The 15596-nt window shown below is 42.1% G+C and overlaps 1 long non-coding RNA gene across 2 annotated transcripts; it reads right to left on the bottom strand.

The window, feature by feature from the left end:
- Window positions 1–647: 647 nt before the first annotated feature.
- Window positions 648–5074, bottom strand: LOC134355994 (uncharacterized). Of its 2 annotated transcripts, none has more exons than XR_010020251.1 (3): window positions 5026–5074; window positions 1709–1921; window positions 648–1383 (listed from the first exon to the last, which is right to left on the bottom strand). It is a non-coding gene; the product is annotated as an uncharacterized LOC134355994 (long non-coding RNA). The 2 variants fall into 2 exon arrangements; XR_010020252.1 differs by lacking the exon at window positions 5026–5074 and adding an exon at window positions 2813–2885.
- Between the last annotated feature and the right edge of the window lie 10522 nt (window positions 5075–15596).

The following is a 15596-nucleotide window of genomic DNA, read 5'->3' as shown; positions in this document are numbered from 1 at the left end:
TGTCCTAATGAAGCAACTCAGGGCCAGAAAATTCAAGCCAAAGCTTAAATATCAATTAATCTTGTTAAATTTAGGATTTCGGTCTTAGAAGGACACAAGAACCACTCTTCTGTGATGAAGCAAAAGTTGTTGTCCTCTTTTCAGTTGAACTTGAAGAAGATAATGGGCCAACTATACTGTACACTTTTTATCAGTCTGTTCATATATAGCTTTCATAAATTCTATCGTATTTCTTTATTTTCCTGTAAAGGCATGCAAGAAACCATATCACAAGGTAGCATATAGTGGCATACATGTATTTTGAAAATAAATTACTTCGACATCATTACTTTGACTGCTTATTCAGTTTAATGGCAGAGTTCCAACCACTTAATATGCCAGTGTTGCTCCTGTTTTGCACATATTAAAAGGTGAGACAATGTTGGCTTTAAACACCAAAGAATAGGGAATGGATCAGTGATTTTATTTTTTTTGTTCTATATTGTGTATTGCATTGAACTGCTGCTGCTAAGTTAACAAATTTCACGACACGTGCCGGTGATAATAAACCTGATTCTGATTCTGACTTCAACACATGGACAGAGCCAAAAATTACTCTCTGCAAAATGGGAATATGAATGAATGAACTCTGACAATAGATCTTGACAACAGACTCAATTTTATTAGATGCCATGGACAATTCCAGTCACAAATCAAAGCATCGAGAGGCTAGCGTGGTGACGATTCAGGGTTCATATCCCGTTCTCAGTCGCTATTGCATCCAGAAAGATTGCTTCCACTACTGGCTTCAAATCAGGGTAGCGTAGTGTTTAGTGCAACACGGTTACAGCTTGAGACGTTTTGGAGTTCAGAGTTCAGAGTATAATTCTGGCACTATTCTGTAAGAAGTCTCTGTATTTCCTCCTCGTGGAATGCGTAGGTCTTGCCCAGGTGCTCCTGTTTCCTCTCACAGTCCAAAGAAACACCACGTAGATTAATTAGTCACTGTAAATTGTCCTGTGGTTGTGGAGTTACTGGGGTAGCATGGCTCGAAGGGCTGAAAAGACCTGCTCTGCACTGTATTGTTAAATAAATTAAAACTGACTCACTTCGGTGGTCTTCCTTTCCTGTGACTGCAACCAAGAGGAAAAGAAGCTAGATTGATTTTAGCTATGAATGTTCCCCTTAACAAGATTATCCAGCAAAACTGGGCAGATTTTCGACTGAAGGATGATGAGTGTAAATTGATTGGAGTACAGATGCATGGTAAACACACGTGGTTTTAGTTCTTCATTACTTTTCGGGGCTTTGGTTTTCAAAGTGGAAGACTTCCGTTGCACAGCAGAGAAAATTGGTCCTCTTCCTCATCAGCCCCTGTGCTGAAAAGATGTGGTCACTCTGAAACTAGATAAACCACAATGCATTGAGAAACTAAAATGAAGCTGAATGAGTATTGGAACGAGAACTAGCACATGAGGGGAGGGCAGAAAAAAAATCACTTTTCAGGGTTGTCCAAAATCCTGAAGGATAAACAGCAAAGAAAGGACATAAATACAGAGAAGATAAATAGAATTGTCAAGGAACCCCACCTTCCAGATCATGCACTCTTCTCACTGCTGCCTTCAGGAAGGGGATACATGAACCTTAGTTCCTACACCATAAGGTTCAGGAACAGTTACTACGCATCAACCATCTAAACTCCTGAACCAGCATGGATGACTTCACTCACCTCAACACTAAACTGATTCCACAACTTACAGACTTTCAAGGACTCTCCAACTCATGTTCTCGGGATTATTTATTTAGTTATGTGTTGACTACTATTATTTGTTTCTCTTTTTTTGTATTTGCACAGTTAGTCTTCTTTTCCACATTGGTTGCTTGTCAGTCTTGGTTTGTTTGTAGCTTTTCATTGGCTCAGTTGTATTTCTACTGTGAATACCTGTATGAAAATGAATCTCAGGTTAGTATATGGTGATATGAACTTTCAACTTTGAACTTTGAACATAGGATAATGGCAGCCATTTTATTATCAACATAAAGAGGTTTTAAACTAACAGAAAGTGTTAGATGGTGAATAAAAATGATTTATGGATGTAGAACAATAAAAAGTGAATGAAGCAGTACTGCCACTGATGAGTGGAATGGGAAAAGGATTCTGCTGAATGCAGAGTTTGCTTGGAATATCACTCAGATTACACCTTCCTTACTTGGGCAGCAGATGGCACACTAAGTATAAAAGAGAAGCAGTAAAACTCTTCAAGCATCAGGGATCAACTTTATTCACCACATACATTTGCAAGTATTAGGAATTTGCTGCGGTGTGTTGGTCAGAGCATGACATGCAGCAAAAATCAACAATTATAATGAATAAGTCATTAAATAAAAATAAAGTTAGAGGTTAGGGCAATAATAAGCACAAGAGATTCTGCAGATGCTGGAAATTCAAAGCAACACAGACAAAATGCTGGAGGAACTCAGCAGGCCTGGCAGCGTCTATGGAGTGGAACAAAGAGCAAGACTGATGAAGGGTCTTGCCCCAAAAAGTCACCTCTTTATTCCTCTCCATAGATGCTGCCTGCCCTACTGAGTTCCTACAGTAGTTTGTGTATCTTATTCTAGAGGTTAAAGTACAGATTTAGTCCAACAGGCAGAGCAAAGCATCCTGAAGTTCAGTCAAAAGCAGAACATAGGGTACGGGTATGTATTCATCTCCCTGAAAAAGAGATTTCCACATCTAAAGAGGGCACACAAGTGAAGAGTGTTACTGTAAGAGCTTATACCTGGTTTTTGCTGATCTTAACATAATAGAATCACAGTGAGCGGTTCATACCAGCTGAGAAAGGTTAATCGCGCTTCCCACAACTCTGCCTGTGGCCTTGTAGTATTCAGCACTTCAAATGTCCTTCCAAACACAGTTTAAATGCATGGAGGATTTCTTGCCCAGAAGTTCATTGCATGTGGTCAATGGAATTGAATTTTGGAGATAGAGTACATCACATTATCACTGCTGTGTAACATGTTAAGGCCTACTGACTACAGATCAATTTCTGAGGACTTGACTTCGGCTGTCTTTGCTGTAGCGAACTCCACATCACCACCACCCTCTGGGTGAGTTCCACATCACCTTCCTTTATTCCTTCTTGTATGGCGCGACACATTGATCTCCCTGGTGAGGGAAAAAGAGTGGCAAACAAGGCACTTGTAACTTTATACCTCTCAATGAAATCTCTCCTCTGCCTCCTTGCTTTTAAGGGAAACAACTCTGGCATATCCATTGCTGGAAGAGCTCAGCTGGCCAGGTGGTATCTCTGGAGGGAAATGGACAGTTGATGATTCATGTCACTCCTGCTCACTTGAATCCACCTATCACCTGCTAACCTCTTGCTTCACTGCTTTCCTTCACATTTTTATACTGGCCATCTCCCCTCCATCTTTCAGTGCAGATGAAGGATTTTGACACAAAATTTCAACTGCTCATTTCCCTTCACAAATACTGCTGGACACCATGAGTCCTTCCAGTATCTTTTTATTTTTTTTTGTTCTAGGCTCCAGCAACTGTAATATCCCATCATTTCCAGTCTTTCCCTATAACTAAAGTTCTCCAGTTCTAGCAACAAATCCTCGTAGTATCACAGATTGTATACTCTGTACTGCCATTATCATCTTCCTTTGGCAAGTGAATGGAATTGGCTTTATAAAGATAGATAAGATATAGAGGGAGGACAGTTGTTTCCACAAGTAGGTGAGGCTAGAACTAGGGCACTTGCCTCAAGATTCAGGTGAGTGATTTTAGAACAGAGCTGAGGAGGGACAGCTTTTCCCAAAGAGCAGTGAATCTCTGCCCAGAGAGGCAGTAGAGGCCTCTTCATTAAATATATTTTTAGACACATCTAGATTTTTGCGTAGTAGAAGTACTAAAGTACAGTACTGTGCAAAACACACACACACACACACATATATATATATCTATGCCTAAGACTTTTGCACAGTACTGTAATAACTTTATGTATTGCACTGTACAGCTGCTGCAAACAAAATCATGACATATGTGAGTGATGAAAATCTGATTCTGATATGGGTCTCTATTGTGGACTGAGAGTGGGAACAGGGCAGGAAGAGGAGAACCATGTTTGGGAAAAGGGGAAGGGAGATGGGAGGGAGCGGGAAGCACCAGAGAGACATTCTGTAATCAATAAACCAATTGTTTGGCATCATATGACCTTGCCTGGTGTGTCAGAGCTGGGTGTCTCTGCCACCTGCCCCACACCCCTCCTGTGGCGCCCCACCCTCGCCATTCCCAACATCCTTTGCTACTGCCAGATTTACAAACTAGCTCTCTGCTCCACGGTGAAAAGTATAGCATTGTGCAGGAGTCTGAGGCACCCTAGCTATATATATGAGTGTCTAAGAATTTTGCACAATACTGTATATAGGAGAAAAGGCATGTAGTTGGCGCCTAGTCCATGGCCATATCAGGCATGATCCCATTAAATGGTGGAGCAGACTCGGCAGGCCAGAAGGCCTACTCATAGAAACATAGAAACGTAGAAAATAGGTGCAGGAGTAGGCCATTCGGCCCTTCGAGCCTGCACCACCATTCAGTATTCAGTATCATGGCTGATCACTCAACTCAGAACCCTGTACCTGCCTTCTCTCCATACACCCTGATCCCCTTAGCCACAAGGGCCATATTTAACTCCCTCTTAAATATAGCCAATGAACTGGCCTCAACTGTTTCCTGTGGCAGAGAATTCCACAGATTCACCACTATCTGTGTGAAGAAGTTTTTCCTCCTGCACATATTTCTTATGTTCTTAAGCAAGTCATATTTTGGTGCATGTACGACCATTGCCCCAGGTAAAAAAGCAGAGAAAGAGAAATCAGCGAACTTTCCTGTTCCTTAACTTGGTTCAGCAGCCTACGTAAAGAGGTAGATCTGCTTGGTTAACAGGCAGTAGGCGCTACTTGACAAAAAGAAACCAGTGCTGAGATTCAAAGTTCAAAGTTTAAAGTAAATTTACTATCAAAGTACATATATGGTACCTGGTACAACCCTGAGATTCATTTTCTTGCAGGCATACTCAGTGGATCCAAGAACTATAATAGAATCAATGAAAGACTGCACCCTACAAAACAGACAAGCAACCATTGTAAAAGACAACAAACCATGCAAATATAAGAGAAAAAAAAATAATAATATTATATAGGCAATGAGTATCAAGAACATGAGTTGAAGAGTCTTTGAAAGCGAGTTCATAGATTGTCGGAACAGTTCAGTGATCGGCAAGTTAACTTGCGTCTCATGTTCTCGATACTTATTGCTTATTTATTATTATTAATATTCTCTTCAGAGCTGATCATGAAACCTGAAACCTGCAAAGGAAAATTCCCAGGGAGTTACTTATTTCAAATTTTCTCCCCTTTTTATTTATTTTTCAGAATGAGGCATGACTGGCAAGGCTAGAATCGATTAATCCTTTCTCATTAACAGGCCTCTAACAGGCCATTTTCAGTCAGCAGCATGGCTGTGGACTGGAACGACAGGTAGGCCAGAATAGCCAAGGTAAGCAGATTTCATCCTCTGAAGGACATGAGCAAATAAGATGGACGTTTGCACCGATTCAGCAGTTTTATGGCACTAAAAGTAAGACCAATTGTGTCTTCATTAGCAAGTTTAAGATTAGGTGCGTCAACATGGTGGAATTTGAATTTAAGGTCTGAGTTGTGTTCCTGGCCATCTGGGTTACTAAAAGATGAGCTTTATTTGTCACATGTGCATCAAAACTCACAGCAAAATGCGTCACTTACATCAAATCAAATCAGCAAGGATTCTTTTGTATTTTATTGAGATACGGCATGGAATAGATCTTTCCAACCCTTCGAACCTCACTGCCCAGCAACTCTTGATTTAACCCTAGTCTAATAATGGGACAATTTACAATCACCAATTAACTTACCAACTGGTACACCCTTGCAATGTGGGAGGAAACCAGAGCACCCGGAGGAAACACACACAGTCAAGCGGGAATTGAACCCAGGTCGCTGGTACTGTAAAGCCTTGTGCTAACAACTAGGCTATCTGGACAACCCACAAGTGTCAGCACACTTCTGGTGTCAACGTAGCATACCCATAACTTACTAACCCTATCCGTAAGTCTTTGGAATGTGGAGGGAAACTGGAGCATCTGGAGGAAACCCACTTGATTGCGGGGAGAACACAAAACGCCTCACAGACAGCAGCAGGAATCGTACCCCGATTCTAATCGAGTAATTTATCTGTAGCATCAGCGCTGCTGGGATACATTAACATGATCACTATGTTTGAGTAGCTACTGTTTAGCTAAGAAAATAGATGGGATGGGCAATGAGAAATTGTCCCTGCCTTTCTATGAAAGCACACTTCCCATTAGGACCAACTTGTTAAAATGTTGAACTGACAAATACTTCTTCCTTCCCAAACCCAAAAGACTAAGGCAACTTACAATGTTTCCCATTCTCTAACTAATCAAGGTAAATCTTTATAATCAAACCCCTTTACACCAGCGTGAAGGAGAGGTTCTGAATTAGGCGCCAATTTTTAAATCAATTTTCAGACTTCAAACATGAGAGATAAAGGTAATAATTTTATAGTGGCCCCTTTGAGACTAAGTTATGTATGGGCTCTGCTTTTTTAAATTTATTTAGAGATGTACAATACTGTGAAAAAGTCTTAGGCACACATAAAAAAATCTGTAAAGTGAAGGTGCTTTCAAAAATAATGAAATGAGAAGTTTCTAAATAGAAACTTAGAAAATCCACAGCACAATACAAGCCCTTTGGCCCACAATGCTGTGCCAAATATGTACCTCCTTTAAAATTATTTAGGGTTATCCATAGCCCTCTATTTTTCTAAGCTCCACATACCTGTCCAGGAGTCTCTTTAAAGACCCTATCGTATCCGCCTCCACCACCATCGCCGGCAGCCCATTCCACACACTCACCACTCTCTGCGTAAAAAACTTACCCCTAACATCTCCTCTGTATCTACTAAATATTAAAAAAATTACTATAAAGTGCAGTTATACCTCCCTACGCGACTCCCTTGTCCATTCGTCCCCCCCATCCCTCCCCACTGATCTCCCTCCTGGCACTTATCCTTTTAAGCGGAACAAGTGCTACACATGCCCTTACACTTCCTCCCTTACCACCATTCAGGGCCCCAAACAGTCCTTCCAGGTGAGGCGACACTTCACTTGTGAGTCGACTGGGGTGATATACTGCGTCCGGTGCTCCCGATGTGGCCTTTTATATATTGGCGAGACCCGACGCAGACTGGGAGACCGCTTTGCTGAACATCTACGCTCTGTCCACCAGGGAAAGCAGGATCTCCCAGTGGCCACACATTTTAATTCCACATCCCATTCCCATTCTGACATGTCTATCCACGGCCTCCTCTACTGTAAAGATGAAGCCACACTCAGGTTGGAGGAACAACACCTTATATTCCATCTGGGTAGCCTCCAACCTGATGGCATGAACATCGACTTCTCTAACTTCCGTGAATGCCCCACCTCCCCCTCGTACACCATCTGTTATTTATTTTTATACACACATTCTTTCTCTCACTCTCCTTTTTGTCTCTCTGAATATACCCCTTGCCCACCCTCTGGGTTCCCCCCTCCTTGTCTTTCTCCCCGGACCTCCTGTCCCATGATCCTCTCATATCCCTTTTGCCAATCACCTGTCCAGCTCTTGGCTCCATCCCTCCCCCTCCTGTCTTCTCCTATCATTTTGGATCTCCCCCTCCCCCTCCAACTTTCAAATCTCTTACTAACTCTTCCTTCAGTTAGTCCTGACGAAGGGTCTCGGCCTGAAACGTCGACTGTACCTCTTCCTAGAGATGCTGCCTGGCCTGCTGCATTCACCAGCAACTTTGATGTGTGTTGCTATAAAGTGCAGTTTGTTGTTTCATATGCCGTGGTGCAGGAGGGGCAGACACGAGTCTATCGGTTCGGGAGCCGGTGTTGGATCAGTCTTCGTCTGCCGTTTCTACATGGGTGGCCCTGTTGGCATCGCCTGATGGAGTCCTTGAAGCCCGCAAGCCTCCACATGTCGTCAACGTGTTGATCCAGGTTGTGGAAGATAAAGTGCAGTAAACAGCAAAAAACTAAATTAGATCAGTATTTAGTGGACAACACTTTGCCTTTAATATTGCATCAATTCTCTTGGCTACAATCTAATGCAGCTTCATAAGAAAGTTGGCTGGTGGGTTGTTCCAAGCATTTTGGAAAACTTGCTACAGTTCTTTTGAAGACTTGGCTAACTCATTTGCTTCTGTCTCTCCAGGTAATCCTGGACAGTCTAAATGATGTTGAGATCAAGTCCCTGAGGAAACCATATTATCTGAAACCATATAAGCAAATCTAGGGTACCTAAGACTTTTGCACAGTACTGTACAGTAGCCCAGTAACAGGCCCCTCAGGCCCAACGAGCCTGCACCACCCAGTTACACACAAGAGCAATTAACTTACTAATCCGTACGTCTTTGGAATGTAGGAGGAAACCGGTGCACCAGGAAGAAACCCATGTGATCACAAGGGGAACGTGCAAACTCCTTACAAACAGCGGCAGCCTTGAACCAGGGTTGCGGGTGTTGTAAGGGAGGGGAATGTCGACTCAGACCATGGAAGGCCTGCGTCGGGCATTTTCATGCCTTACAAGTGCAGATTGGAAGTCTGTGTGGGGAGCCACTCCTCGTTCAGACTAGAGCAATGTGTGATTAAGTGCCTTGCTCAAGGGCACAAACACGCTGCCACAGCTGAGGCTTGAACTAGCGACCTTGAGGTCACTAGAGGAACGCCTTAACCACTTGGCCACGTGTCCAACACTTGGCATTGTAAAGTGCTATGCTAACCGCCATGCCACCATGCCACTCCCTGCCCAAAATGTCCCCACAAATTCCAAATTTCCTTAAGAGGCAAAGAATCCCAATCAATGGATGGAGTTTAAATCAGTACAGACAGACATAAATTGTGCGAGGTGTGTTAACTTAAAATTGTGATCATAATTGAAGATCCATAAGAAAGGGTTCATAGACTTTTTTTATTAAATTTTATGTTGTTCAGAATGCAAGTCTGTATCAATTCAACTAATTCAGTATGAGGAATATAGTGACTTGAATTTTAAGTGTGTCACATAATGGTAACATATCAAACGGATGAGAAAATAAAGCTTTCCTCGCAAAACGTCAGCAGCAGGCAGTGGGAAAGAAATGAATTCTCGATCTGAGAGGCAGGGAATAAATGTGCCACCTCTGTAAAATGTGGGTTTTCGGCAAAATGGCTTTACTCCAGGAAGGAATAAAAGGAGAAGTCAGCAATGTGGACAAAGTGGGACTTTGGTTCAAGTTCACCATTCCAGACATTAATGTTGATTGTCCTTCATTTTGTTTACAAACACTGATATGTGAAGGGTTGGGAGGAAGGGGTGAGTGGTTTCCCATGGATTGGCCAGGGGTAGAGATCCAAATGTAGTGGTGTTTCTGTTTTGTTGTCTCCTTTGCTAATGAGCAATGGCCAGACCATTAGAAATAACTCAGTGACGATTGTTAAAAGGTAGAAGATGGCAAAACAATGGAGCCAAAAAAAAAAACAGTGCTTTCAAATCATGAAGAACTGGGATGTCTGTGGGCATTTCTTGGAGAGCTTATTGAGACTCTCAGTTCCCACTCTGTCAATCCCCCCTCTCTTTCCCCATTGCCGACACTGGCTAGAACTATGCATGACTGATCTACACCATAAATAACCAGGCTTTTTGTTTGTGCACTAATTTGCAGCAACTTCAGACACCATCTCCTTCCCCACATTGTACTTGTTCAATTCTGTATGTACAGCAGAACCAGAAGCTATGTTACTGCTTCAGCAGTGTTAGAAAGTAGCCCACATTTTCAAAAGTTGTTTCAGAACAATTTAACTAGAAAGTTAACACGAGTCTATGTCTTCTCTTTATTAAATATTTCCCTCTAAGCAGTAATAGGGTTCAGATAGATATAGCTAATTTAACAAAAATTCTCACAACACATGTAAAACCATTTTTATAAATCTAATACAAATCGTGGAGAGAGGAAAGTTTGTTTTAAAGGCAATGTACCTTTCTCTAAAAAGGAGGAATATCAGGGAACAAAAAGATTTATAAGATCTGATATAGGTTCCAAACAATCGATGAAAATGAAACTCAGAGATTTTACAGATGCCGGAAGTCATGAGAAACACACACAAAATGCTGGAGAAACTCAGCGAGGCAGGCAGCATCTACGGAAGGGAATAAACAGTCAACATTTTGAGATGAGACCCTTCAGCAGGACTGGAAAGGAGGGAGGCAGAAGTCAGAATAAGAAAGAAGGGGAGGGGTAGTAATGCAAGTTGGCAGGTGATAGGTGAGAACAGATGCGGGGGAAGGTGGATGGGTGGGGGAGGAGGGATGAAGGGAGAAGTTGGGAGGTGATAGGTGGAAGAGGTGAAGGGCTGAAGAAGGAGTCTGATAGGAGAGTTCAGTTCAGTTTTCGTTTATTGTCATTTAGAAATGCATGCATTAAAAACTGATACAACGTTCCTCCAGAATGATATCACAAGAAAAACACGGGACAAATCAAGACTAAAACTGAAAAAAACCACATAATTATAATATGTAGTTACAACAGTGCAAAGCGATACCATAATTTGATAAAGAGCAGACCACGGGCACGGTAAAAAAAAAGTCTCAAAGTCCCTATAGACTCATCATCCCACACAGGCGGCAGAAGGGAGAAACTCTCCCTGCCATGAACCTCCAAGCGCCGCCGACTTGCCAATGCAGCACCATTGGAAGCACCCGACCGCAGTGGACTCTGAGTCCATCCAAAAACTTCGAGCCTCCGACCAGCCCCTCCGACACAGTCTCTCTGAGCACCAACTCTGCCAAGTGCTTCGACCCCGCCCCGGCCGCCAAGCAACGAACAAAGCCGAGGACTCGGGGCCTTCTCCTCTGGAGATTCTGGACCGCACAGTAGCAGCAGCAGTGAAGCAGGCATTTCAGAAGTTTCACCAGATGTTCTTCCGTGCTCTCACATCCGCCTCCATCAAATCAGGATTGTGCATGGCACCCTACTTGACAAATAACAGACATCACCACCCGAGTGGCCGCTGCGAGCTGCGTCGTGTCTCCATCTTCTGCCACCTTCACTTTCAATGAGCTATGGACGGGGGAGGGGAACCAGAAGGGGGTGATGGGCAGTTATGGAGAGAGAAGGTGTGAGGAGCTCACCAAAATGGTGAAGGGAATAAGAAAGAAGGGGGAGGTGGGAGAAATTCCTGGAAGTTGGAGAAATCGCTGTTCATGTCATCAGGTTGGATTGAATATGAGGCGTTGTTCCTCCAACCTGAAAGTAGCTTCACTGTGGTAATAGAGGCCATGGACCGACATGTCAATAAGGAAATGGGGTCGAACTGAAATGGGTGGTGACCAGGAAATTCTGCTTTTTGCGCTGGATGGAGCGAAGGTGCTCAGTGCGCTGCCCCCAACCTGCGTCAGGTCTCACTGATGTAGAGGAGGCTGCACCAGGAGCAACAGATACCATAAAAATGTTCAGTAAAATGACAGGGTAACTAATTACATCATATCCATGACGACAGGGTGGGAACAGATACTCAAGTATGGTACTCATTGCAGATAGCCCGAATTACATTCATATTTCCACTGTAGCCTGTCCTTTTCAAGATCCTGAAGTTGCTGTTTGTCCTTTCTCTGTTGTCTGATAATTTCCAAGCTTTGAAAACGCCTGGTTAGCATAACAAAGGCAACCTATCACCACACCAATCCTCCAAATCTCATCAATGGAACTGCATCTTCCACTATACGATTTACCTTTTCATCTAGACAACACCCAAGAAAATAATTTGACATATTTACAGATTAAAAATGATTTACAAAACATATTACGAATGATTGTACTTTCAGATATTCTTCATTATTGCTTTTTTTGGCAGGAATAATTACAGCATAATTTTATGTAACCACATATCTGTAATGAGTGTTATTCCAAACACTTCCCATCTAATACACACAGTATACGATCATTTTTCTCATTCACTAAAATGTGAATGAATTGGGAATGCAAGTCGGTGCCTTCTTTTAAGGGAGTACCTGTCATGCAAAGCTACGAAGTGCATTGTGGCTGGTCACATCAATTGGTCTGCCCTGTGTTCAACACATGCACAAACACACATACTGCCTTTGATTTACCCTGGGCAATGAGGCCAACTTTAGATCCCCAACCTCTATCCGAAATGAGCAAACACACACAGCACAAGCCAGGAACTACAACTCATAATCTCAGTGCTATTTATTTACTTAATTATTTGTTATTCTGTATTTATTTGCATTTGGAAAAATTGTCACCTTTTGCACGTTGGCTGTTTGTCAGTCATTGGGTGTAGTTTCTCCTTGATTTCTTTATTTTACTGTAAACACCTGCAAGAAAATGAATATATGGTGACATATATATACTTCGATAATAAATTTACTTTGAACTTTGAACTTTGACATGAGGCCTTTTCATGAGCTAGTTTCTATTTATAATGCAACTGTGCATCTGTTTCTGCTCCCCAGAATTTCAAGTGATGAAAAATGAATTCTTAGAAATAGGTGCCACAGTGCCACGGCAGTTAGCAAAATATTGTCACAGCTCACAGTGTCAGAGTTCAGAGTTCAATTCCAACATCTTCTGTAAGGAGTTTGTACAATCCTCCCCGTGAATGTGTGGGTTTCTTCCGGGTGCACTGGTTTCTTCACACAGTCCAAAAACATACCAGTTAATAGGTTAATTGGTCATTGTAAATTGTCCTCTGATTAGACTAGGGTTAAGTAGCTGGGCTGCTGGGCAGTGCGATTCAACAGGCCACAAGGGCCTGCTCTGCTCTGTATCTCTAAATAAGTACAAATAAATCAATAATATTTGAAGTGAGCAAGTCCCACAGAGCTATTGCAATGTGTGATGATTAAAGAAAGGTGTGGTTCTGACGCTGGTGTTCTTTAAAGATATTTTTAAAAACTGATCAGACACCTGCATTAATTATAGCAATTCACACTTACTGGGGAACTACAAATTATGCTTGGGGTGAAACATGAAATGAAACCCAGTTCCCAGCTCATGAGAGCTTTCTATTGAATCTGTCTGTTCAGTGGAGGTGTGGGAGTGTCATCATTGGACAGGACTGAACTTAATCATGAAGCCCACCAGCACTGAAGAGGCTTAGCAACTTTTGTATCTGGAGTGTCAAAGAAAGTATACAAGTTACATGAAAGTAACTTGAATTTATGGAACACCTTTCACATCTATTTAAGGATATCCAAAACAATTTAAAGGTAATGAAGTTCTTCAGAAGACAAAGTTAAAGCTGACTTTTTGTCATATGAACATGTGCATATAAATACAGGTGCCAAGAATGAACTTACTTGCAGTAGCATCACAGACATGTAGCATCAGATGCAGAACATGCACAAAACATGTATTATACAAGAACACAAACAGGACAAAATAAACTGCAAAGTGGTCAAAATGCCATCGTGTTGAATTCTTGCTTTGTAAGAAACATGACATGCAAATTTGCACTCAGCAAGCTCCCTCGCATAAATCAGACGGACTGTTTTTAGGGATGTTGAGTCAGAGATAAGTTTTGGATATGACACCACTGTTCTTCAAGATTGAATCGAAGTGTCATTTGAGGGGCTGCTAGACGGGCATGAATATACAGCAGCTGGGCGGATATGGATCGTGTACAGGCAGGAGAGACGTAGTTCATTTCAGCATTGTATTCAGCGCAGACGTTGTGACTCAAAGGAACTGTGCCTGTGTTGTACTGTGCAATGTTCTATAATTCACGCGCCTTGGGATCTCATACCTGAGATGGCAGATGAGGCCTTGATTTAAACTCTCGTCCAAATAATGTGCTTTGAAATTCTGCCTCTGACTTCCATGTCAAAGTAGAGTGGGAATTTAATCTCTCACCGCCACAAATTTTGCAGCCAAAAAATCCAGCATTTGGGGATATAATAGATCTGAGGTACCCTGGGATAGGCTTGTGCTGTGAGAATAAAATTTTTGATCCCGTCTCTTGCCTGCCAAGTTAGTTTAAGGCATAATGGGTTTATTTTGTAGGAAGATTGAGGGATATGCCGAGAAGATGCAGTGGGAAGGGCTGATCCCTGGTAACATGCCAGGCTGCCGAGGGCAATAGGCTTTTCAGTGTCCCTGAAATCTTGTTAGTGCCAAGCCCCAGCGTGAGTCATCACCTGCAAGATAGAAGTGAGAAAACAAGACCAGAGAAAAGGAAAATATTATCAAAATGCTTCCCATCAGATGGTCAAATACAATTCACGTTTAAAGTTGGGGATGGGGGGGAGGGGTTGTTGGTTGCCGGATGCCTACAATAGAAGCAATAAACCCAATCAGATCTGTAGTGAAAGCAAAGTGTTTTTTTATTGTCTTTAAAAGCTGCTTTTAGACAATAGCTCTTATGCAGACGATATAAAAACAGTATTCATGCAGTCCCTCACAGTAAAGTACTCCAGTATGTTTCAACAGCTTTGGAATTCGATTAGTAATAACAAAAATCAAACACTATTTAATTAGAAGACAGTTTATTTAAATCAGCCTCGGAAGCGTGTGTATTTGTGAATGTGATGGGTAAAGCGAAGAGAGAAGGGGAAATTCAAAGACCTCGGACAAGAGCCGTTTGTTGTGCATTCTCTATTTTCCCCAGTGCCAACGTTTGGTGAGGCTCCAGTGAATTTGATTAACAGCACATTAATTGCAGAGTATGAGGGCTTGCTTAGAATGGGTTGATTGTTCCTGGCAGCCTGGATACTGACATATGCACTTGGTATGTCCTGACTCCCGACGTCACCTCATCATTAAGATTCTCTGAGATTCTTCCCGCCTGACTCTAAACCACGAGAAAAGCTCTGAAACAAATTGTATTTCTTTTCATAGTGATTTTTTTATGCCGCTCCATTAATATTGTGCAAATGCTGCTCAGGTCAATCATACACTGTTAAGATATGAGGAAAAATATGATCCCATCCTTTTAGTAGTTGTAACCCATTCATTGCCATGTTCTCAGGCACCCCTTTGTGTCACCTCCTCTCTTGTACAGAGCATAGTCTATAGGTGCAAACTGCCCTCCGCTCTGCAATTGAATGGCTAATCTACTTGTCACTCAAGACTCAGGTGCCAACAGGATATTGAACAAAGGAAGGCACTACAACCCAGTCAGCTCTGGTCCTAATTCTGAGAACTGCATCTTCACTTTTTCCACCAAGACTGACTGAATGGATCAATAGCCGAACTGTAGCCGATTGTATTGGCTGAGTCTAGGCATGTTAGAAGTGTTGTGTACTTAATTTTTCAATAATACTTGAGAAATTGTATATATATTTATTGTTTGATTGAGTTTTCTTCTTTGCTTAAATAATTAATTATGGGTTATATGTAAAAGTATGTTAACTGGATGCATCATTGCTCTTCCACACGATACGTGCGCACCTCACTAAAGGTAAAAAATAAAACTCGAACTACTCCCGTATTTTCAGACTCCCCT

Source organism: Mobula hypostoma, chromosome 13 (assembly GCF_963921235.1).
Source record: "Mobula hypostoma chromosome 13, sMobHyp1.1, whole genome shotgun sequence".
Classification (NCBI taxonomy): domain Eukaryota; kingdom Metazoa; phylum Chordata; class Chondrichthyes; order Myliobatiformes; family Myliobatidae; genus Mobula; species Mobula hypostoma.
This window is presented reverse-complemented; position numbering and strand designations above follow the sequence as displayed.